This window comes from Ciconia boyciana, chromosome 6, assembly GCF_034638445.1.
Source record: "Ciconia boyciana chromosome 6, ASM3463844v1, whole genome shotgun sequence".
NCBI classification, from domain to species: Eukaryota; Metazoa; Chordata; class Aves; order Ciconiiformes; family Ciconiidae; genus Ciconia; species Ciconia boyciana.
This window is the reverse complement of record NC_132939.1, coordinates 1,870,591-1,895,909: the sequence shown is the minus strand read 5'-3', so window position 1 is coordinate 1,895,909 and position 25,319 is coordinate 1,870,591. Positions and strand designations below refer to the sequence as shown.

Below are 25,319 nucleotides of genomic sequence, written 5' to 3'. Positions count from 1 at the left end.
CTCCTTCTGAGGGGTGCTGGGGTGTTTGCCTCTGCAGGGAACGTTGGGGTAATGTTATCGTTCATCTTCTGGTGACGGCCTGTCCCCAGTGACCCTCCCTTTGAGAATTACAGAAACATCTTGCCAAGACACTTGTTGCAGTCACCCCTTTGAGTTCAGCCATGTGAAATAGTGACCATCACCCAGAGGGTCCTCTGCCAAGGGCTGGAGGCTGGCTTCTCTCTGCACACCCCTCGGGCATCCTGTACCCTCTGCTGCGGAGAAGCTGTCAGAAGCAGCGAAGAGATGGCTTTATTTTGCTATGCATGCAGTGGAAGAAGCTGTGGGATGATCCTTTGGTGGTGAGAGTTTGTGCTAATGCAAAAAGTGAGCTCAAGGCAGTTTTAGCCTGCGAGGAAATAGAGGTGAACATGGCACAACACCTGCAGCTGCTGCAGCGGTGGTGGGGTTCACCCTGGTTTGGTGTTTTGCAGGGCTTGAACAGGAGACAGAAGCAGCTGGGTAGCCTGGATGTTGGAACCACTGTGTCAAGGAGACTGCTGTGCTCTCAGAAGGTCCCATGCAGGCTTGTTAATATTTTTTCCTATGATTTTATTGTAATCCTCGTGGAGCAGTTCAGGGAAGCTGGCAGGGTTGGGATTGAGGAAGAGGGGCTCGTTACCACAGGAATAACGAACTGTCTGGCTCTGACTGGGAGGCAAGTGGGAGCAGGCTTTAAGAGCGGTGCAATTGGATGTGCTGTGCTTGGGGGTGGTGGTAACTAAAACAAACTGAATAATAATAATAATAAAAAGCTTCCCATGTACACAGCTATTTTTGGTAGCTGATGGCTCCTGGGTTTGTACATTTCAGAGCCTTGTTACTTTTCCAAATTTCCTGGAAAGGGGTTTGTTTTGCTGTTAAGTTTAGGAGAATCTGATCCTTCATGCCAGAATCCCACTGGCTTTCTTCAGGACACCAAGATCAGCAGAGCTGGGGGGGTTCTTCATTGATCGCATCCTTCCTGTGCACTGCTGGCATGTTGGAGATCTCCGGAGTTCTGCCAAGGCTGCCTACAGCAGTCAGGACTTTTCCCTTGTCCTGGAGAGCTGATATCGGTGATCCCAAGGCCATGGTGACAGAGCAGCTCTGTGCCATACCTGTCTGTGGTTGAGGTATGACATGCTCCAGCTTAAAGAACAACACAGGGAATGCCCCTGGGTTATTCTTCAGCCAAGCTTCACTGCACAAACAGTGCAGAACAGTCCAAGGGTGTGTAGGGATGGTGAGGGCCAGCAATTTGTTAAGCCAGTGTTGCTGCTGAAGGTTTTATTGTGAAACCGATGGTGATGTGTCAGCGGAGGTGATCTCCTGATGGAGAGGCAATAAAGCAGGCTGTGTAAGTACACCCCAATAGGCATGTATCTGAGCTATCTGCTGTGATAATGCAGCTGATATATCTTTGATGCTGTAACTCTGCTCTCCTACATCCCTCCTAAGATGTAGGACTTGTCACTGGTGCAGGTCCTTCTCCGCACCATTGCCCTGGGCACTCAAACCCAAACTCTTGCAAGTTTCCCAACGTGGGGAAAATGAAAGTTAATGTTCTTGCTACAGAGGCTGTAGGTGGGGACTGGGTTCAGCAGGGCTAAAGTGGTTCTCTGGGGCTTAGCAAACATCCCATCTCTCCTGTGATTCACTCTCATTAATGTCTTAATCAAGCAGCTTTTTTTCTGGCAAGTAGTTATTACCCCGAGTGCTCTGCCACCCGCCCTCGCATGCAGTGATAGAGGGCAATGCCCTTCGTGTGAGGGCAGAGACGGGGGATTTCTGAGGGGTGTTAAGTCCTTCCCTTAACACTTGAGGGAGTGTTAAGGAAACAGACTTACACAAAAAGTCCAAATTTGTTTGTAAACTGTGTCACTGCCGTATAGGAGGCTGGAAAGAAAGAGCTGCCGATAGCTGTGATATACTCTGTTGCTGGAGGTGTGCTATAAATATGGTCTGGCCCTTGCTAACCAGCAGTTCCTTTGCGGAGCTGAGTTAGATACGGACAGCTGGGGCTGCTCGCAAGCAGAAAGCCTGAGCTGTATGAGACTAATTGCCTTGTTCTGTTAAGAGTTACTGTCATGTTACAAAGAGGAGCCTGAGGAGTGGCTGGGGGGGGAACCTTCCCGTTGAGTCACGAGGTTCAGACAGGACCCCCCTGCTTTCTAAACTCCTTCTCAGAGAGGAGTCTAGGTGCGGCTAGGTCCAGTCTTAGTCTCAGACTTGGTCAATGGTTTATTTTCTAAGGACTGTGTGTATCAGAACCAGAGCCCTCTCGGGGCTTTCGCTAAGGCGACAGCATTAACTTACAACGTTGTAAGTCCAGTTGTGTCCAGTGTACTGAACGTCATGATTACGGATTCACTAATAACGTGCTAACACCCCCAGTCTAGTTGTGTTGCACAAACTATCACGGCCGCACTTAGAGTCTGGTTGTGTTCAATGAGAACTACCAGGCCTAGATGAATGAAGAGTGCAGTTTATTAGAGCAACAGACACACAGGTTCTTTGGATTACCAGTGATAAATTCACTGTCTGCAAAGCACATGCAAATACCAAGAATATGAGTAACTGCTGGCTACAAATGTGTTAAAAGATAATGAAGCAACTCTATAGAGATTTCTAAGTTTCCTGGGGAGGCCCTTGGTATAACCAAGTGTTCGACTCTTACCCAAAGGCGTCCCGATGTGGGGGAAGAGAGGCTCAGCCCGTCGACTGATCCCAAATGTCAGAGGGGTACACAATGGTGTCTTCCCTAACATTCTCTTAAGCCATTTTATACTATTTTTCACCTTTCAGGTGGAGCTTGAGTGACTCTAGTCATACATACCTTTGTTTAGGATTGGTGTAAAGTTTTCGTGCTTTGCTTTTTAAAGGTATAAGCTAGGAAAATTCAGAGCACGAGCTCAGCGAGGGGTGGTCGCACCTTGGAGGCAGGTAGCTTTTGGGATGGAGGTGTGTTTTGGTATTATAATGATGTTATAATGAGCAAAGTTCACCAAAAGGGCAGCATTTTGTCAAAAATGTGGCAGGCTGTTGGCCCAGGGTAGTAAATATGCAGCTTATCAGTTCCATGACACCTTTTAAGTTCCCACATAATTGCGGAGCCTGGCTGTGGCATCTCCACACCGCTCCACCCTCCGGGCAGCGCCTCTTAGAGTCAGCGCACCAAGTTCCCCTGGCGTTACCAACATCTAAGGGTGCAGGCCTAGGGAACTGCCACGGAATGGATTCCTTGCATGTCAGCCGCATTCCACCTGGGGAGCTTCTTCAATGCTGTGCCTTACCTAAAAGTGTGAATATAAGTTCTAATTTCTAAGTCACCTCAGCAACTATCCCACGTGCCTGTGATGTGTACATTAATTGGCAGGATCTGGGCTGGTATGTGCTCTATACCACCACTTGAATTGGAAGTCTTGAACAGCTACTGATTGTATTTCATTAATAAGAGTCACTTAGAGTTTTCCTGAGATTCTTGCTTCTGTCTGCTCTAGGTTTCAGTGTTTCCAGGAGTGTCTGCCCACCGCATTGGCACTGTTCTACTGAGAATGGTTCGTGCTGGAGGAAGCCCTTGGAAGTACCACACGCAGGATAAAATGATTTGTCTAAATACTATATTTGGCACTAGCTTTTCATCTAAACCAGAGCCACTTTACACCTGGCTGGCAAGATAAAGGGACTTGAAATGAGTGTGAGTGTGATTTTATGCCTGAGCAGTATACAAAGACCTCAGCATAAATGAATACTGGTGCTTCAAAGCTTTTGCTGAATGTTTTTCTACCACCTATAGTACTGTCAGGCTATTTTATTTTCAAGGGACAGTGATAGCACTGAGCAGACCATTTGAAGGCTGTTCTATTTGCTTTAAGGAGGAATGGACAGCCAGGTATATGCTGCTATCCCCTGCTGCACCAGCTTAGCTGTTTTCTGGGACATGTATTCCTACCCCCAGGAGATTTTTTTTTTGGCTACTTTTCTAGTCTGTTGCAAAAAGAGCAGCTAAATTCTGTCCTTGGCTGATACTTTGGTACTTGCTATGTTGAGGTGGCTGCTGTGTCTGACCCAGGCCACCGCTGTCCTTCTTCCCACCCAAATGCCATAACCGGGGAAGGCTGTTATGCTCATAAGGATGGGCATGCCATCTTGTTGGTAAGTGTATGTGTGAGCAGGAGGCAATTGCACTCGGGTTACCTGAAAGCACCTGCCGTCTGGGCTGTGCAGAGCTGTAAGCGGTTACAGACAGCAAAACCTTATTTCCATTTCAGTCATGTTACAGTGTGAAGCCTTTTGATTAAAAGGTGATTAAATTTCAAGCCCAGGGATAGTAAACCGTTGCTATCCATGCTGGGGATTGAAAGGGGTGTGCTAAGTGTGCACGCAGTGGGTGGCTGCCCTGGCAGGCTGTAGCAGAGTGGGGGCTTCCCACATGAGGAAGGCTTCCACGTTGTGCTGGGGGGCTTTTCTTGGGAAAGGGATGTTGGGAAGTCTGGCTTCCCTCTGAAAGACAGCGTCGGGGCTCTCCTGAGAGCGGTGGATGGCCTTGCTGGGGGAATAAAGCCGCTTCGATGCCCGGAGTGGAATTAGGGGGCCTCTGGCTGCCACAGGCTGTGGGGCTGGGATGTACCCCTGGCTGGGGGCTGGCGGTGGGAGGGAACGGGCTCCCTCAGGGGGCTGTGGCCCTGGCCCCAAGCAGGGGAGGCGGAGGATGGGCCTGAGGGGGCCTTGGCCGGGCTCGGGTGCCCTCGAGGTGGGGGCGAGAGCGGCCGGGCCGGGGGCGGCCCCGCGTTACCCGGCGGCGGGGCCGCTCCCCTCAGCCCGCGGCGGGAAGCCCCGGCCCGTGCCGCCGCCTTAGGCCCGCCAGGGGGCGCCGCCGCCTCCCGTACTTATGCACTCTCCCCCCCACTCCGGCTCCAGCCGTCGCCATGGTGACCGCTGGGTGCGTAGCGGCCCTTACGAAGCTGACGCAGTGGGCGGCCCGGCACGGGCGGGGGCGGCCCCTGCACGGGCGGAGGCGGTGTTAGAGAATCGGGGGGCCGCGAGGCCCCCGGGATGGAGGTGGCGGCGGCGGCCCTGGGTCTGCGTCGCTGGCAGCGGCGGCAGAGAGGTGAGGGGAGGCGGGAGGGCGGCGGCGATCCCCGCGCCCTGGGCCGGCGGGGGCGGCCCCGGCGGGGGGCTGGCAGCGGCCCCCGCACTGGCGGGGCCTTCCCCGCGGGCCGTGAGGGGGGGAGGAGGAGGAGGAGGCGGCCTCTGCGGCAGGTGCGGGGGCGCTGAGGGGCGAAGCGGGCGCCGGTGCGGGCGGGGGGTGCTCCCGGCGCTGTCTCCCGCCCCGGCGGCGCTTTGTTCTGTCCCGCCCTGCTCGGGAGGCGGGCGGGGTCGGCGGAGCTGTGGCCGGAGAGAGCGTTTTCCTCCCGTGCTGCGGGGAGATGCCGGGCCCGCTGAGCAGGGCCGCTGCGGGTGGCTGTCTCCCGCGGGAGCCGCGTCTTTCCCTTGCAGCCGGAGGGCCCCCTCGCAGTGTGGCCTGCACCCTAGGGAAAGAGGCGGGCCTTTCCCCCCAGGCAGGTGCGAGGCAGCGCGTCAGGCTGATGGCAGGGTCAGAATCGGGACCCAAGACCCCAGTCCAAGCCGGCCTTGGCTGTCAACACTAGCCCAGTGTGGGAGATTAGATAGGTGTTGCTGTCTGATCGTACAGGGAGAGGCTGCTGGTGTGTAGGGGGTGGGTGTGACACCTGGATTCTTTCTCTCAGCCTTTATTACTTCTCCACAGGGACCGGTATCTGAAACAGTTAGCTGGCACTAAAAGTACTTCAGCAACGTGGATCTGCCACAGTGGATGATGAGCCCTGACCGTAGAAATCCCCAGTTAGGGTCACAGAGACCTGCATGCTTATAAAAGTAAAGGATATATCGCTCTGAGGTCTCATAGCTGGGACGTTGCCAGGCTGCTCAGCCAGAATTCATGCTGTGCCCATTCTGGGAATTAGTACCTGCCGGCGTGTTTGGGACAGGCTTCACTTGCCACTTGGAATATAGGAATGGTGATTACTGAGTCTGCAGGTCCTGATACGCGGGATGGTACTTACAGCCAGCTCCGGGTGGGAAACAGCATAGTGATTGTCAAAAATAGTATAATGCAGCTTCTGGGACACTGGAGTGGTTATAAGCGTTGCGTACTGAAAGCAGCAAATCTCTGTTCAATGGATTAGCCAGCATGTTAAGGGAAATGGTTCTGTGGGAAAGTATAACCTCTGCCAAGGTGGGAAGGAGATTACTCGCCTGCCAGGATAAAACCTTGTGTTACCTGGTGATGAGTTGCTACATCCCGCTGACTGTCATTTTCTGGTTGAACAGGGAGAAGTGTCTGAGCTTGTGTGGTCAGGCTGAGCGTTTTCAAAATAGTCGTGGTTGGGAGATAATGAAATTGTAGGAAGTGGCTTTTGTAAAGACAGAGTCTTTAATCTCTCGGTTTTATGACATTGGCTTCGGTGAAACGTGTATCTAGTGGGGAAGTGTCTACACTGTTAAGAAGGTTAGTTTGTGATTGGGGAGGAAGGAATATCTATTGGGCACTGGTGGAAAGCTTTCTAAATAGAAAACTATCTGGGTGAAGTTATTTGTTGTCCTAGGTGTTAGCTTTCTGTGTCATAAAAGTTACGTTGGGTTGTTAAAGCTGCTGATTAGATTACTGCTCAGCCCAGTGACTGTGTGTCAGTTCGTAGTGGACAGGCAGGCTAGTAATGGCTAACGGGGACAAGAAATGTGAACAGCGTCTGCTACATGGTAAATAGTGTATATAGCCTGGCACTTCTGTAACCAAAACTCTTCAGAAAGGAGTAGGACAAATGTTCCCCTTCAAATCTGTATTTAAATAAAAGAGATTTGGGAGTTGCCATCTCTGCTGTCTGACAAAAATTTTACTCCCTCTATAACATGCTATAGAGTCAAAATTACGTACTTGAACTACATATGTTTGCTGGCACCGATCTCGATAGCGCTGATCTGTAAAAACAGATTTGATCGGAATTCCATTTTAACGTAAGGCACTGGGTTAGGTGCTTTTGATTGCTGTAGGCAAAATCAAATCAGAACTCACAGAAACGGGGATTTCTGTAAGTCCCTGACAGATGAATCAGTGGTGGTAAATGGGCAACGCAGAAGGCAAACTTCAGTGTGCTGTGTACACCCGTTCCTCTTCTAGAGTCCTAGGAAGGAATAGTTGTGCAACAATAAGATCTGAGCGGTTAAAATTGAGACATGTGCTGCAGGAAGAAGAGTGGGAAGGATAAAAAGACTCCCTCCAATGATAAAGTTATGTTTAAACAAATTAGAGAAGAGAAATAGGGTAAACCAAAATACCTGTCAGTCTGTTTCATTAAAAAAAATAATGACTGAATGTAGATATCAGACTGTTTAAAAGTGTTGAGAAGACTTGTCTTCAGCAGATACTCAGTGCATTTGCATTGTACTAAATTTTGGCGAGTTTTACTTTTTATGAAACTTTGTCAAAATTCCTGTGAACAAATAGTTACAACAAAAAAGTCTGCTTTGTATGTGAGTGCACGGATGTGCTTGCGGACCTTGGACCTTGGGCGGGAATATAAATATCACATTCCTTGTGCTATGTCTACCTCAGCTTGTTCTAAGACAGAAAAGAGGTTTTTGTGTATCCCTTAAAAAGTGTGTACATCTAACCAGAAACTGGAGGCATAAACTTGCAAGCCCTCTTGATAGATCCGCTTGACTCACATGTTTTTATCAGTCCCCCCTGTCTTTGCTTCCCTCTTGTAAAACAGTTTGGCATTCCCCAATCTTAAATCCTAGGGTGCTGAAGGTACAGATGTTTAATGACATTTTTATAGTGCCAAGTGTAAAAATGGGCAGAGAGGTGTTTCCTGTGCAACCTCATCTTAGAAGTGAATTAATTTTGAGTTAGCTCATCAAAACTAGGTCACTGTGGTTTCTGAGTTGCAGTAAAATTGAATGGATTTGCAAACACGATTTATATGCTTCTTCCAAGCCTTTGTGACTTAGAAAACTCTCCTTAAAGCAACATAAATACCTGTCCTCTTGTTTTTGTGGGTCCCTTCCAGGCATGGACCAGCAAGCTGGAGACCTGTAGGAAATACGAGAGTGCTAACACTTGAGCATGTAAACCCCAGCGTGCTTGGTACGCTGCTCAGCTTTGGGCAGATAACAGCCTGCGAGGCTTCGAGACATTTACAGGCCTGCCTACAATTTATTAAACTTTCTGCATTAAACCAGCAGTGATTCTGCTCTGCCTTCAGACAGGGGAAGGATGTTTGAGACATTTTTCCTTGGGTAGCAAAGTGCTATATCTACCCTAGAACAAGCAGCTTTTACTTTGCGGAGTCTGCCTGCACCCTGCTTTTCCTCTGAGAAAACAGCGTACTCCCCTTTTCAGCTTGCCGCCTAGGTAGCAGTAAATAATACTTAGTTAAAGCTAGCCGTCTCTCTGATTCTGACAATGATCCAGCAGATGAATAAGTACATCCTGAGCTGGATTCAGCATTGGAGTTTGGGGAAGTTGCGTTTAAAGAGATAGCAATTGAGATGCTTGGAAGAGTGAAGCTATTTTCATCTGTTTCTAGAGAGCTGGGGGGAAAGGAGTTTATGAAAGTGCCCTTTGTGCTATCAGGAGTGTGACAAATGGACTCTCTTGGGATCTGTGGATAGCTTTGGGATGTTTATTCTTGCTGGAATAGATTCTTTGAGTAAATCAGGCTTTTAACTTGAAGCTAGTTTGCACAGATATTTTCTTTATTCTGCACTGTACATACATGATACTGTTCATTTAAGCTCATGTCTGTCAGAACAAACGTACGTGGCACGTGTTTCACAGTGGTGGGAATCATTGTGATGCTTCTAGTTGGAACTACAGTCCTTTGCTTTCAAACTAATGCTTTGTGTTGTGTATTTCTAAAGAGAAGTCGGAGGAAAAATCTTGACAATTTGCCAGGTGCAGTGTCTGTCCAGCTTGGAAACTTTTAAGACAGAAGAAACTGCAATTATTTTTCTGATTTTGATAAGAAATGGAAAAGTTTGCCCACTGAAAAACTAAAATCAAATTGCTATGTACTTTAAGAGCACAGGTACAGCTGGGAGTTGATAGTCTACTCACAGGGCACAGAAATAGACTCCAGAGTCTGCTCCCTTTGTGCGACCATGTTGATCCTGCTTCCTAGATCTCACTCTGCTTTCCAATAATACAATATATTTTTTTTGTCTCCTACAGCAGCAATTGCTCTACATATAAATTCTGTAGTGCAAGATGCTAAGCGCTTTTATTCTGCTTGCTTGTTTGGGTGCATGAGTTTAAGTCATGGTGCCTGGCATCTTGATCCTAAGTTCATTATAAAACTAAGTGTATATAAGAATGTACCCGTAACTGATGTGTTTTTTTTTTTTAAAAAGTCTAAAATACTGTGGACTATTTAATTAACTATTTGAAGCATCATTACAAGCTTTAAAGAATGATAACGATGCATGTGAAAACTGATGGGTTTATATTTTAGAAGCAATATATAGTAAAGTGGAATATCCTAATATAAAATGTATACAAAATTTGTGTTTAAATGCCAAGTGTAATGCTGCCGTACCTTGTTGATGATTTTGAACAAAAGGTAGAATTCCTACTGAGCTTTAGAAAAAAGTGCCCTCTATTTTCAGTAATTTCTTCTTTTCTGTTATATCCTTTTTTCTCCTCTTTCCAGTGAAAGGGGTGTGGGTCCCTTACCTCATACGTTGGACTTCTTTGAAAAGATGTCAGGCTAAAAGATTAAATAAAAAAGCTTGCTGATTATTTTTTCTCTTCCTTGCAGCAAGAGTAGAAAATCTGCATGGCGAGCAGACACTGCTTGACTAACAAGGAGTTTTGTCAGGGGCTCTTAACCCCCGAGCTTCCAGTCTGTCTGCTTTTACACGAATGCTGCTTTAACTGGACTCGTGCTCCTGCAGACTCTTGCAGACCCCTGGAAGTCGTCCTCCCTTCCCCTCCATTGGAGTTTCTGTCCCTCTCTGAGGAGGCCTGGCCTTCTGGTCTCCTTCACATTGACTACAAATGTCTGTGGAATTGCGTGAGAATTCATGGCTTTTAGCTCTGTTCAAGCTATTAAAGAAGTAGCCAGCCTGCTTTTGGTTCTTGCATGTTCCCTTTGTGTGAAATTAAAACTACAAGTGGATTCCTCAGTGATTTCTTTGACCTTAATAAGAATTTCTCCCTGAAAACAGGATACAAGATGCAATCTAGAGTCTTAAAAATTGTAATTTTTCTCGTGTTCTTCACTTGCCGTTTCATCAAGCAAAGGTGCTGTTCAACAAGCAATGACAAACCCAGTGCAACTAACTTCTGGTAAGCTAATAATATGACAATTGTGTCTGAGTTGTTTAAACTGATCTCGTTTCCATAACTTTATGTGCAGATCTACCTTGCTGCATCGGCAGTAATCTGGTGATGAAAAGCCCTCTCCTAGCACATACCTGCAGAGGACTGCTGGTACGGTTATTCCGGGAATCCTAGCTAAGCCCGTTGGGGTGGAGTTTGTGCCTAATGTGCACTATGTGTATTTTCTAAATGCCTGCTGTTTCATAACAAGTTTTGCAAGCTCCTTTCTGTAGGTATAAGACTGTGCTGCTGCACGTACTTCCATTTTCTCTGGGTCTTCCTCAGAGTGAGAATGTCCTTGTGCCCTGAGGGGGTAGTAGCTGAGCAAGCTGTCAGGCGCAGTCCGGAAGGGTATCTGTGTCAGTCCCTCTTCCTCAGCACGCTGGTTTCTGTCAGGGCACTGGCATCTCTAGGGGTGAGTAAGCACCAATGATCCTTTTCAGGAGTTTGTTCTCCCACCGTTGCTGGTGGGATAGCTTAATCAATACGGTTTGGTGCTCTGTGACATGCGAGATGGGAAGATTTGCTTGGAGCATCTAAACAGTGAGTGTCATATTATTGAAGAGCTTATAACTCTCTGCTGAATGAGAGCAGAGACTTGCTGATACTGAAAATGATTGTATGATATTCTCCTTTTCTTGTGAAGACATGGTAAGATAATTTTAAACAATGTTTGTGGTTACTAGCAGTAATTAACTAATTGATAAATATGAGAAGGCTACCTTAAATGAATAGGTGCTCTAAGCATTTGCCGTGTCTCTTTTTCCTCTGTAACATCTGTTTCTTCTTTGTGATTCATTGGTCTAGAGGTAGGATTATCAGCACAGACCTGAGAGATCCTGAGTTTAGATCCAGGCAGGCTCCTAGACTGAGTCCTTCTTTTCTGAAGAACAACAAATGTGCAAATAAAATGGTGAATCCGTTAGGCCACCTTAAATAAAATTGAACTGGATAATAAGAAGGAACAGGGAAATACAGAACCTTGCTATTATAATTTCACTGCAGTAAGTACAATAGAAATGGTGAGGCTGGTATGAAAAAAAAAAAAAATCTCCAGTGCCTTTCTACCCTGAAAGGCTTCCATTCAGCTCTGTTATGCTGCTCCATGTCTGTTAGAAGTTGGAATTTACCCATCTCTGCATCTTTTAGAAAAAAGAATTAAATTTAATATTACCTCATGGCTTGTCTTTTCGGCACAGATCTGTGTAATGTGCTTGCTGGTGTTTATAGCCATAGATACAGCCTTGATGTATTTTCAGAATATAGATTCCAGCTCAAAAGTCTGAGCTTCTGGAGGCTTGTCTTCTCCCCACGTGATCTGCCAAATGATCTTGCAAAACTGTGCTGTTTTCTCTCATGGGAAAATGAACTATTTCACCTTCCATAAAATAAGAGCAAGTCAGATGTTTCTTGTGAGTTTGCGGCACCTCAGTCAGCCTATGACTGTCCTACGAATAAAGTCAATCCTACCTTCTTGTGTTGCCTCGCATGCTGTATTTCTTGGTCATATCAGGACCCCTTAAGTGTTCTTCGCTGAAATACAACCTAGTGCTGTCTAATAACTTCCCTTTATGCTTGGCTTGTCTTTGTCAGTGTCCAAAACATATGTTCTTTCCTTTTTGAAACACAACTCGGATTTTGGTGTTTAAAAATTCAGATGTGAGTAGTAGTAGATGAAGTGAACTCAGTGCAACTCTCCATTGCTAAATGGTTCTGAAACAGTAAGTGGAGCACTTTGTTGCTTGTCTGCTGTTGGACTTGGAACAAGACCTCTTTTAAAAGTGCACCAGCCATCAGACCCTCTGGAAATGGCAGGGTTTTTCTAGCCCAGTGGTCTGTCTCTTGTTCCAGGATATCCCTGCAAAGATGATGTGTCCTTCCATTTCAACCCTTCTGTGTGACTGCTTTCCCTCTCAGCCAGATTTAACCTTTTAAACTACTGTACCCCTTTTTGTGACTGTGTTCTGTCTGATTCAGTTGTTTGTCACCATCTCCATGGTATCCAAGCATCCGCTAATGACAACCGCTTCACTAAATGAGAGCATTCAGATATGAACCGCTGTATTTTTTTGCTTGGAGGGGAAACATGTGCCCGTGATCCCCTGTCAGAGGAAGTAAAAGAAGTTCCCATTTGCTCTGCTGAATGGCGGATAAGTTACATCCTTAAAAGAAAATGAAGAAGTGGTAATTTGCGACTTCTGTCTTCAGTTCCTGTTGTAGTGGATAGTCTCTTTCTTCCCTGAATAGAATAGACAATAATGACAGATTTCTTTGAGAGATTCTCTCTGTGCTCTGGGATTGCTCTTCCCCTCACCTTTGTCATTTTCACTTATTTTCTAGCAGAGAAAGAGGCTGCCCTTTCTTTTCAAGTCTTCCTTCCGAGGTTAATATGGGGCTCAAACTATTTGGCACATGAATAATGAAGTGCATAGGAAGTGGGAGATGCCTTTCCTGAGATGTTACGTGCATGTTCTAAAACCGGAAAGAGCAGAGCTTTCATCGAACTTCAGTGACATGAGAGGAGTGCAGGGCAAAATACCTTTGCATAATTGTGGTGTTAAAACTTCATTCTGCAGGAAGCCATGGGCTTCTTTCTCCAGAAGCACTTTCCCCTCTAAATTTTATGCCTATTCCTGGTTCAATATCTTGCTTTTGGAAAACGGTCTTTTATCCTCATTGAATTTTTTTTTTAAACAAAAAAAGGAACATGCTTTCTTCCAGATCTGAGAGCAAACCCTTTTGAATACCTCAGGAGCCATAATCGAATTTAACTCGGTAGGAAACGGCAATATCCACAAATGCAGTGCTGTCCTCGGTGCTTCCAAATGTTACTGGCCTGGAAGAGTCTCAGATAAAGGTCTTTGGTTGCATGTAACTAGTTATTTACTTTGCTTCATAGGACCCCAGCTCTCTGCTGGTGGGGAAGAGAATTTATCGATTCTCTGAGGCTTTGTCGTTCTCTTAGATGAGGGTGGAGGAATTAGTACAGGCGGTTTTGGAGGTGGGAACCATGTAGGATGCTGCAGAAAATGCTCGTTCTTCTGTGAACGGGTGGCTGAGTAAGAGTGGTGCATGCATCTGAAGTGCCTCATGGGAGCCTGCTGGTAATATTTACAGAGTTTGTGAATTTGGAGTATGCGGTGTATGAGTTTGCACGCAAGCCCAGGAAGTGTCAAGTATGTTTCATTTGCCCCAGTGAAGAGGGGTGTGTGTGTGTAAACTTGTTCAGGGAGGGGTGGGCAGAAAGCCTGAAAATCCACTGTGAGGTGGGTAGCAGGTATTTGGGGAGAAAAGACATGAATATGCATACTTTGGCAGTTTCTCTATAATCTAGTGTGCAAGTTTGCAGGACGTGTTGTCCGTGTATGTGCAGGCCCCTGTGCTTCTGAGTGGCTAGACGTGCTTTGAGGAAGTGAACAACTCTACCCGTGCCCTCCATGGTGTAAGGAACTTGCGTTTTGGTCGCCCTGGTTCTACTGGCTCCTTGTGTGTTCACGCCCTGGAACGGCTTGAAAGCCTCTGGTTAGGAACTCTAAGGTATATTGCATCTGACCTTTATTCTTTGGGGCATGCAATGCTTATTTTGTGATGAGTTACCCTCACCAAGTCCCCAAGGGGATGATATCACCACAGAAATAGTGATTTTCCTTCTACTGGGAGTGGTAAAGAGCAGAGGAATTCAGCCCGCTGCTGTGTGCTGTTCTTCGTCCGACAGATTGTCACATTCTTGCTCTGCGCTGTTGTGTGTGTCTGGGCCTGCTGACGGAGGAGCTGGGGGTGGCTGGGTGAGGTTAATTGGATGTTTCAAGACAGCAGGTGTTAGCAGAGAAATAAATTGATGAAGGAGGTGTCCAGCATCGGGGACAAGAAAAGGAAATGAGCCTTTGTGGGACTTAAACTTTTTGGCACAATGTGAACTGAAAGCCTGATAAGGACTTGGTGCTGTTCTGCATTTGGAGGTTATGCTGTCGCAGCTGGGGAGGTGAAGTAGCAGATCTGCCGAGGCTGCTTTTAATGACTCCAAACTCTCAAAAAATATGTCTTGAGTCAAGAGAGTGGAAGGAAATTTACTGTGTTTATTCTCTGAAATGAGTATGCGTGCTCATATGAAGTGTTAGATCACTTTTTAAAGTTACGTGACAGCTACTACTGGATGTACAGCGTGCTTTTGTTAGCTCCTCTGAGGTACGTTGCCTGGGTAGGCTGAGGAAGAGGATGGAGTTGCGCAGGGGAGCGTGGAAGCCTCTCCAACACTGAGTATCCTGGACTGTCCTTCTCTGAGCTACCTGAATTAATTATTCTCTTAAAACATTGCAATTTTGTGCAACGGACAAGTCAATGTCCTTTATGTCCCCCGCTGCTGTTGTATTTATCTGATGAAAAAACGGTTTTCCAGCTGCTCTGCTTATCTCTTCCAGTTAACTCTCTTAATTTTTTATAAACACAAAAAGACTTGAAAGCAGTATAATGGATGGGTTTTTAATTGAACGGATGACAGCAAGAGACAGAAAGCTCTAGTCTTGCATCCCACCTAAATGTGTTCATAAGGAATAAGGCCTTTCATTCGTATGATCGCAGCACTAGACAAGGAGGCATGCTTTTTGGAAAGGAACGTAGTTAAACTGAAAGGGAAGAAATCGCATTGGTCCCTGTTGTCGTAGCTGCAGGTCTTCTGCATTTTGTGTCACTGCTCTGTATCTTGTGTCTGTGAATGGAAATCCTTTTGAGTGCAAAAGCGTGAAAGGGTGTGGTTAAAGCAATTGGGAACCTTTTCACTTTAAATTACCTGATTTATGACATGAAAATCTCAATGTTAACGTAGATTTGTTTTGCAAACCATTCAACTGAAAGTTACCTGGTGTTATGCCAAAACACTCCCTCTTGACTAGCATGTGAAAATACAGCTCTTGAGCCTCTGGTCTAGACCACAAGGGCTAAACACCGCTGAAGGAGTAAGTTGAATTTTCACTTCTTTTAGCAGGCACCATTTCAGTAAGGCGCTTCATTTATGCTAATATTTGAGGAAGTCTTTTAGGTGGGGAGTGTGAGTGAACCCCCTTTTCTCTTACTGTTCTGTTCTGGGCTACTTTCATAATTCCAGTATGTCTGGGCTTGCACCTTTGTGTTGACAGTATGAACTGTAGATTGGTCTTCTGCCTTTGCAACGGGAGGTGCAAGCCTCTCACTGCGGAGAAGGTGCAGTGCTGGGGGGGGGGGATACTGGAACTCCTGGTTGTCCAAGCCTGGAGAAGCAGGAGATCCTGGTTCCAGAAAATGTGTCCGTTTGTTTCCTTGTACTTTAGATGAATATGTTGGTGTTTGCTCAACTGCCTTGCACCTGACTTCTGCCTCTGTGCAGGAGTTTTCCAGGAGTTTGCATTTCGTAATGGAGTTTTTGTTTAAACTCTAGATTTTTTCTTTTAAGAGAAAAAGTGATGGATGCCAATTAGGAGAGAAGAAGAGGGAGGTATATGATTATCCAAGACTCGGTGGCCCTCAGGACTGTGTGGCTGCTGCTCCCTTTTTATAGGGAGCAGGAGTAGAAGAGATGGGGAAAGTGTTATCTTTACCTTTATCTTCAAATATTCATAGTGTTCCTGCTGCAGGAGGAGCAAGGCTACCAAGACTTCATTAGATATTTCTGCTATTGGAAAAGGAGATGAGGTTGGAAGCAGTTGTGGCTCTTGCGTTCCTATGGGAACAGATAGGAGTTGCAAGGGCTTGAATTCTCAACTATAAGGGGATTTGTCAAGAAAGGTGGGAAAAGGATTTAATTTCTGATTTGAGTGGGAAACTAATATTCATTCTCTCCCTGACTGGCTCCTGACTGCAAGTTTTTCTCTGCTGAAGAGGAGACAGGATTTTGTGCAGTGCCTTCGAGGCTGCTTCACTGCTCCATGGCCACAGAGTTAATTACAAGTTGGACAATGAGATGCATGAGTCCACCCTGCTGCTGTTTTACCAACTCAGCAGTTCACTGCTCTTTTTGTATGGAGAGGGGTAGCAAAAAGACCGCACGCGTCTGCTGGATGAGAATGCAAACACAGCTCTGTTCCACATAGCAGTGGTGCTTGTGGAGCAGGGTTAGTAACCCGCTCTGAATGAATGCTCCAGACTAAAATATTTCTGAATCAACTTTTACCACCCCATTTAAAGTAGCTAAGATGTTCAGGGCAGAGACATCCGGTTTTGTTTCCACTGCACTGAGCTGCAACCTGTTGTTAAAGCAGTTCCTAGCAAATGCAGGCTTTTGCCCAGTCCTGCCTAGCACACCTCTCATCCTGGGGAGATCAGCCGACATGCTGTAAGTAGGTTCTCCCTGTTCAGAAAGGTTGGGTGGTGTAAGATTCATGGTGTATCGAGGAAAACAGCTGCATTATGTGACCTATGAGGAATTGCAGTCCCAAAGTTAGGTTGCTCTGTCTGAAAATTGAAAAGGAAATGGCAAAAAGAAAGGAGCTTGATTAATGAAGAGGTTTAGGTTTCTAACAACAAGTGTCTTGTTTCCAGCTAAATTCAGTGGAAAGCAGGCACCTGCCTCAGGGTGGTGCCTTGCTGGCTCTTGGATGGGTGCACTTCCTGGTCACCAGCAACAGCTTTTTTTTTTGCCCTTTTTTTTTAAAAAAAAAAAGAGAAGTCTGGTGGCTTTGGCAGTTTGTCACGGTAGCTAAAGGCTCAGGGAAAGAAGGGGTGTTGGTCTTAAAACAGACCTTGTCAGGTGAGTAAAACCCATCATTTTGCACTTAGCTCTTTGAAAAAGTTCCCTTTAATGTTCTTATGTATACATAATTTTTTAGCTGCACATCCTGGTTCTCTGACTGTTACAAAGTCAACACAATATGGCCAGTGAGCAAAACTGGGACTATGGCTCACATCCGCTGATCATATGAGTGGTAGGTGTGGCGTTGGAGACTGGGCAGAGATGCTTTGCCAGTGCTGTGGTGAGTATTGTTCGCTGGTGCAGTGATTAAAATGAGGTGTTGAAGCCATGACTTGAAGCAGTTGTGCTCAGTGGAGCTTTTGCCTTTGGGAGCTTCCAGGGCCACTTCTGCCGCTGTCGCTGCGCTGTGGCTGGGTTGCGGGCAGCACATCTGGGGCCTCCTGCCTGTAGGTTACTGTCCCTTATTTTATTATAAGGGGGATAGCCGTCAAGTCTTCCCTACCCCCAAAACCATGGGTTTTCAATTAGTTGATAGCTGGCCATTAAATATGATACCTGCTTGGTACTTCAAAACTTCACTGTGCTTAGTGCAAATAATATTGTTTCTTCATAGTCCTTACATTTTCTGGGTTACCAACATTGTAAAATGCAATTTGAATTAAGATCACGTAGGTGTGCAGAAAAGTTTAAGTGCTTCAGTTAAAGAATAGCTCTGCCTTCTTTGTAGCCTTTATACGGAGGGCGCTTACTGAAGACTTGGAACTATTTAGAGAACATGATTTCAGCTTCCTCGTGGAGGGCAGAAAGCCCACCCTGGAAACGTGGGGTTTTATGAGCTTCTGTTCTTGACTGCAAAACCCACAAAACTTTACCACAGATTTCCCTAAAATTGATATGTCAAAAAGTTGTAGGCACTTGAAGAAAACCTGAATATTAGTTGTGTGCTCCTGGTGCAGAGCTGTTGTGTTCTCCGGCGATGGATAGCGCAAAGGTCACTCTGCAGCCCTTGCTGGCAGCCTGGAGCAGGAACATGATGCCTGGTTGCTGTCAGCTGAGGGAGGGGTGTTAAAGTGGCAGGCTCTTGCTGTACTCAGACAATGTCTTCAACTTCTTCCCCCCCCCCAGTCTCCTATTTGATGTTTTACTTCTGGATTCTTTGACTCCCATCCTGATAATGCTTTTGTTTTCTAAATCCTTTTCCAACTGACTGGGTCAGAAAGTAAGTTGTTATTGTACATTTTAGTAGGGGTTGCCAGTTCTGGTAGCCAAATAGAGGCAAGGCTGCTTCAGTGCTGTGGCCCAGATCCAGCCAAAAGTGTGGCTGAGCATTTAAGTCCTAGTAGGCCCATGCGTATATACGCAACACGTACATGAATGTACATATATATATACACTCTGCTGTGACAGCCTGGAGAGGAGCCAGGGCAGAGGCTCTGCTTCTCTGTCTAGGTTAATGCGGTTCCCCTGCCTGCCGTAGTGCCTCTGCTCCTCTGCGCTCGTGGAGATGAGCCTTTGGTGGGGTGATGGCTCCTGTGGTGGGCCTGGGAGGAGCCAGATGAAGGTGGTGTTTGCGTTCCCCCACTTGCTATTGTGCCTCTGTGCTCCTGTGTGTGTAGGTGAGCTTTTTATCCCATAACCTAACAGATTTCAGAGACCACTTTGTCTCTCTGCCCCTCCCCTGCTTCTTTCACATACAGCCTATCACTGGGGGAAAAGCATAATTTTTCCATTTTGCTGTGTTTGTCTCCTCCCTGGCTTATTAGGGTAAAGCATAGGGAGAGGAGGAGGGAGAGAGGGAAGAAGGCATGTGTAGGCTGCTGGTGTTGCAATTTAAAACCTACTTGTGGAAAGGGAGTGGGGTCATTCTTGTGTCCTTTGTATACTTTTTTCTTTTTCCGGATCAACTTTAGCCTGGCAGCTGGAACACCTTTAAAGTTTCTGTGGTGCCAGGGGAGATCACTGAACTGATGGTGAATTATTCATACTGTCATTCTGCCAGTACTCTTATTTCCTTACTCCAGAGCGATCATTTTGGCCTATTGGTATCATTTGTTCAACTGAAGTAGCACACTGTATGCTAGTGTGTGCTCTTCTGCTGGACGCTGATCCTAGCTGTGACTGAGGAATACAGTGGAGGAAGGAAGAAGCCTGTGGACATTTGTTTTTTCCAGTTTAAAGAATGCTTGAATTCATCATGTGTTGGGCAAGGCATTGCTCAAAACTGGATGCTGTAGTAGCCTACGTTTTCTGGGTCTTTCTGCTCTGCTCTTTTTGTCTCTGCAATGAAAATAAAATCATAAATTATCTGTGCAGCTTTCTGCCACATGATATATTGGATGCTGTGCATCCTAAGATATACAAAAATATCAGTTGTTCATGTTCAATAGCAACACTAATATGTATAAATAAGAGTTCTTCATTATCTTGCTTCCAACAGTAATCTAACTGGTTTTGAGAATCGCTAACTAGTTCTGATAATGAATTCCTCACACAGTGAAAATACTGCAATATTTTAATCAGGCACCCTTTTGTAACACCCCTTGTGACATGCACCCCCAATGCTACAAGTTTCAAGGAAGGAATGCAGAAAACTGAACTGACTGATGGACAGCTGCATAGGGGAAAGGCTGGAGAGAGCTTGGCTTGACCAAGCATGGGTTCTTGAGGTCACCAGGATTTGAATGTCAGGTGTTAGAGGCATAGATTTTTCACTGGAGAAAGTGTGTTGCCTGTGGAGTGTGGAAAAGACTATGAGCAGGAATGCCATGAAGCTATGTATGTGAGAAGCTACCTGGCGTTGAAATGCGATTGTCATGTAATTGAGTACTCGGGAGATCCCCTTCTCGAAGAGATTGTGATTACAGTCATAGTTTGGAAAAGAATTGGAGCCATCTGACAAGACTCTTCTGTAGCTTTTGTCCTTGCATACAAACTGTATGTACACACTGATGATCTCGGACTGTGATTTGAAGTGTGACGTAGTTTGCTAGTCCTGTGGGCTACGCTTGGTGGTCTGCGAGGTCCATGCAGAGTTTAAGGCGAACAAAACATTTCTGCAAGAATGCAGGCGTAATTCCTATAATTCCTTTTCAAAAGGGCTGGGAACACTTTCCCACATTGCCCAGAAAAGAACTGTAGGAAATCTCAGCTTGAATGTTTGTGCCTGTGTTCAGAATTTAAGTGACTGAGTGAAGAAATTGAGGGGAAAAAAAGTAGCTCAGGATTGTGATGCAGAAGAGCTCAGACCTGGGCTAGGCTTATGCTTGATACTTAGGTGCTTGATTATGTGTTAATCAGCTGGGTTAATTGCAATATAGTATAGCTCTGAGGCCTTTGAGCACTAATTGAGGATGAGGATCTGAATCAAATCCTATAACTGAAAAAGATTAAATAAAGAGGTTTTTTTTTTGCAGGCTTTGAAAGTTCACTGGCAACAACAATAAATGAATGAGTTGCCAAACGCCAGATCTTGTGCTTGTGATCTCTTCCAAGATTATTATAACATTCTCACCAAGGAATGTTTCAGGCGTTTACTTCTGCAGCCCAATTGAAAAGCTTTAAATGAACGGACACTTCATGGTTAATTGTAATATAACTAAAGGAAAGAGGAAAAAAGTCCACACCTAGATAAATCCTTCAGAAGGCATTGCCACAAAGGCACTAAATTTAATTACAGGGATAATGATGCATTGCCTACAGCATAAGAGGAAAAGTACTTTCTCTTCTAATAGCCTAAAACTGTGTCGGCTCAGAGCCAGTCACTTGTCCTGGCGTATATCTGAATAAACAGCTTTTTTTTTTTAATCCTGTTTGGATTATAAGTTCAAGTGTGAAGACTCATTTAGCATTTGAAATTCTTATCTGCTAGGTTAGACGAAAGGTGGCTTCTCTTACAGAAATAAATTTAAAAATGCATCCTTTTCCCAATGGCTGTTGGAGTAGTGATCCCTTCCGTTTTCTGAGTATGAGCCTGCCTCTGTTAGTAAGTTCTTTGGGCAAGATTTGGGGTCAGCTTCTGTTCTTGATCTTTCTCATTGATGGAAAAGTGAAATTGCTTTCCTTTGTTTTACAAAAACTGCGAAGTTATTGATGTCTTAATTTTGCCATAGAAGTTAGTTCAACATAGAGATTTGAACTGGGACTACCTGGCTTGTGTCCAGGGTGTACAGCAGCCAGGTCCCAGAGCATTCATCCTCACAGCTCTTGTAATTGTACCTGGGAGCAGATAACAAGGCTATGTACAGCTCTGAGGATGACCCTGCTGATTTTCTTCAGGAAAGATGACATTTTTCTTGTTCAATTCAGACAGGCATGGACTTCAGGGATAGTTTTAGGAGCACATTATGCCAGTCCACTGTCTTTTGAAAGGAGAATAGCACAACTGAGTCAACTTTGAAAATAGGATGGTGGTTTTTTTTTTTTTCTTTTTCCCCAGAGGGTCTGTAGCTGGGTGCCAGGCAAGCTGGGTGGCTGGGCTGTTTTGTCTGGCAGATCTCTTCATGTGTTACTTGCTCACAGGTAAGATGGCTGGTCTTGTTTCTTTCTCCGTTGCAGTTCATTGGCACCAAACTGATGACATTTAGACAGAGCTTGTACCTAAATTGTGTCCACTTCTTTGGCAGGGAGAGGATACCTAGCTCCTTTCCCAGTCCCTCTTTTGTGATCTCTGATCCCTTTCATCTTCTTTTCATGATTCTCCTCTCTATATTTTAGTAACCATGGTTTTGATTTATGTCCTGAATAGTGTCCTGCTGCTTTTTTGTACCTCCTACCATAGTCCTAGCAGTCCGCAGCACTGGAGTTGGTGGACTCCTGTGTGTGGCTAGTTTCATGTTTCCTGCACTCCATTAGCTTGGGGAAGAATTGTTCCTGGTGTTCTTTCAGTATAACCAGTTGTTAGCCACAGAAACGGGCAGCTGCAGTCTGTGCTTTTCAGTTCATGTCTGTACAGCTGCTTGAAGCCAAGGAATGCTTTTTCAGGGTATTTCTACTGCTTCAGCTCTCCTCTTGTCACATGGGATATCTGCTTCTGCCTCGCCTCCTTTCACCTCACTTTTGTCCATCTTTGCTAAACTCATGCTAGGTATAGAGCTGGATGGCCAAGAGGATAGCGATGCTGTCCCTGTAGTGACAGGCTTTTCTAGCTCCTACCAACATGTGCTTAGTGCCTTCTCCAGCAGCTGCTAATGAGAGAAAGTGGGGAGTATATGGAAACAAGGAGGATGGTGGCAACAGGGAGAAAAATATATGTGTCTTCATGAAAATATCAAGGCAGCCCTTGGGACAGGCTACAAACACTTTGCTTACATTGAGATCTTATACAATTAGCTATGCTATGCGTGCATTTGTATGAAGGAGCATACAGTAATCCCCACAGTCTGCTTCATGCAGGCCCTTCATGTAACCTTCTTCTGGAGCCAGAGTAATGAAATGGGCAGTAAATAGCTTGTTATGTGATGTTCCTGTTAGAGGCCCAAGGAAAGTCAGCTGGAAAGTATCCTGCAACTGGGATTTTGGAAGAGCTGTAAGGTAGAGTAGAAAGGTATAGATGGTCAGTATATCAAGGAGAAAGATATAGATGGCCAGTATATCAAGGAGACACCTGAAACAAATGGCAGAGTGCTAATTTAGGAAAGACGTGTGAGAACTTGGGCATGCTATGAGGAGGAGATGCATGGTACCCTGACTGAAGATGGGAACATGTAGCTGTGCTACCTGTAGGACTGAGTTTGTCAGACGTTTGGGGAGCAGAGGATGAGATGGTGATTAGCTGTTCGAACTCCAGGGTCTATAGCAATGAACCCACAGAGAAAAACAGGCAGAAGTCGTCTATAAGCTCTGTGACAGAACAGGAAAAAAGTTTGAGTAAATAAGTATAAGACAAAGTAAGAGTATTTGCAGGACTCATAGCTGGAAAACTAGAAGACTATAGAACTGAAGTAGGAGCAGAGATCTTCTAAAATTGAGTTGTCTAATTAAATAATTACTGAGCTAGCAACTGAATTCTCTACTCATCTACTGGCTCTCCCTGGGGAGCAGCAGGAAGGGATACTTGCTAGTGAGGGGAGGGTTGAGGTGCGTGTGCTGTGTAACTGCCAGGCAAGGCACAGCCACCAAGGGCCTGGAGGTTCTGTAGATGAGCTACGCATGCAGATTATGTGCTGTATGTGTGTGCAGAAGGTGCTGTGCGTGGGTGTTGCGGAGGAGGGATGTGTGTGCTGGTGTTTAGAAGTGTAGCTAATGGAGGCTCTGTCTGAAGAGAAGGGCTTTTTAGCTCTGGGTTATGGAAAGAGATATATATATATATATATATGTAAGGCTTAAATATGACACAAGATCAGAGAAACCTGGGCTTGATTCATCCTTGCTTACATAAGCAAAATGAAAATAGGATTCCTGCCTTCTATCACACACATCCAAATCTGAGATTCAGGAAGAGTCTAGTACTTCAGCTTGGCAGGATTCAGCCCAGAATTTCAGTTTTATCTTGCTGTGTCATTAGGGAAGCACTGGATGGGCAAGAATTTCTAGGAAGAGGAGGAAGCATTTGGTCTGCTTGTCCCAGTGATTGGTGGTATGTAGAGGTGTGGGACCTGTGCTGTTGTTTGCTTTCTCGTGCCTCTTGCAGCAGCGCTGCACGTGTGGTTACAGCATCTTTATCTGAAGCACCAGCTGGAGAAAGTGGCTAGAGGGAAAGCAAACTGGTAAGTCACAGGGGAACTGCCCGGATTTTATTTCCACTGGGTCTGAATTTAGGACTTAATTTCCTAAACCGGGAGGGAGTTGGAGCTGCATGCACTGAACAGTTGGTGATTTTACTTCTTGCAGGCACGCTGCACTCTTTCTCAGTGATCTTCTCTGGGTTCCTAACGGACAAGCCTTTGGGGCTAGAGAACAGCTATCAGCAGCTAGAAGGAGGAGCTCTGCTTGTCTCAAGATACTCCAGGGCATCTTAGCAACAAAAATGTGGAGAAATAGATGGAGGGCTGCAAAGCAATGTAATCAAGGGAAACCACAGAAAATGTGGAGAGTGAAAAAGAAAAGGGTGTAAGAGAATGACAGACTAATGGGGGAGTGGGTTGCCAGAGGCGAGAGAAGATGCATAAAATCTAAAGGATTGGGTGAAGAGACAAGGGAGGCTTTCAGAAAGCGGTGTGTGTGTGTGTGTGTGAGAACAGGACTGCTCTGAACACAGGAAGGTGCTGTTACTAGCAGGTCTGGGACTATGTATGAGAGAGGAGCTGTGTGTAGGAGAAGCATGTTGGTGTGTGCATAACTGTGGAAGGAGGCTGCTCTTAAAGCTCGTGTGTACAGAGCAGCGCAGACTTCAGAGGGTCTCTGTGAGGTGACTGGGACTTGGGTTCCTGCAGCAGTGAGCCCTGGAGGGTGTTATTTATAGCAGCAACCACTGAGGCAGGAAAAGTTTGCTCAAGCTGTCATTTGTGTGAGCCAGAGAGCTGGAGTCTAGCTCTCCCTCCCTCCTGCTCTTGCTTTCTTCAGATTTTCACTGTAATTAGCAAGCTTTACATGAGCCGGGTCAGAGCTGCAGCTTTCTTTAGAAGACTGTGTTCTCCAGGCAGGAAGAAAGAAAGATTTTTCTCCTGGGAATACTTAGCCTGATCATTTGTTTTATTTCAAGGGCTGTTCTCGTGCACTGAGGTGGAAGCCGCGAGATGGGAGGGGCAGAACCACATTTCTTCTGAAGTTGCAGCAGAAGTCAGCATCTGAAAGTTCAGAGTTCGGCTTCAAATGTTCACTTTGAGCTTAGGAACAATAGAAAAATCTTTTTAAGATTCTAATCTGTACTAATTTGGGCTGGTCTAGGATGAGAAAATCATGTTAGTCAATACAAAGCTGTTCTTCTGTCATTTACCTTGAAAGCCTGTTTCCTTTAAAATCTGAAAAGCTTCCTTTTGAGTACCCAAAGTGATGGATTGAGAACAGCGGAGGGTCAGTGTACAGATACAGATGGTTACTATCTGTGTTTGTGACAGACAGTGGCAATGCTCTGTTGTCGCATGCTGTAAGGCCTCTTACAGTGTATGTATGTAAGTGATATTATCCAAGTCAAGGAAAATTCCAAGCTGAAATTCACAATTCTCTGGTATAGGATTTTAGCAAATACGATGTGGTGTTTACGCTTTGTGGGGTGTACGTTAGAGGTAGTCACTGCTGTGCTGACACTCGTGTTGGTAAAAATGCCTACCTTTGCCTCTGCATGTGCCTGAGCAA

The 25,319-nt window shown here is 45.7% G+C and overlaps 1 protein-coding gene across 3 annotated transcripts in view; it reads left to right on the top strand.

Moving 5' to 3' along the window:
• The first annotated feature begins 5,014 nt into the window (after positions 1 to 5,014).
• DAGLA (diacylglycerol lipase alpha) overlaps positions 5,015 to 25,319 on the top strand; it is a 74,355-nt gene continuing 54,050 nt past the window's right edge. The window contains exon 1 of one of the 3 annotated variants that reach the window (XM_072865934.1): positions 5,015 to 5,131. The gene's annotated coding sequence lies outside the window, so the exon portion shown is untranslated. The remainder of the gene's footprint in view (positions 5,132 to 25,319) is intronic. The other 2 variants (XM_072865935.1, XM_072865933.1) reach the window with 2 other exon arrangements.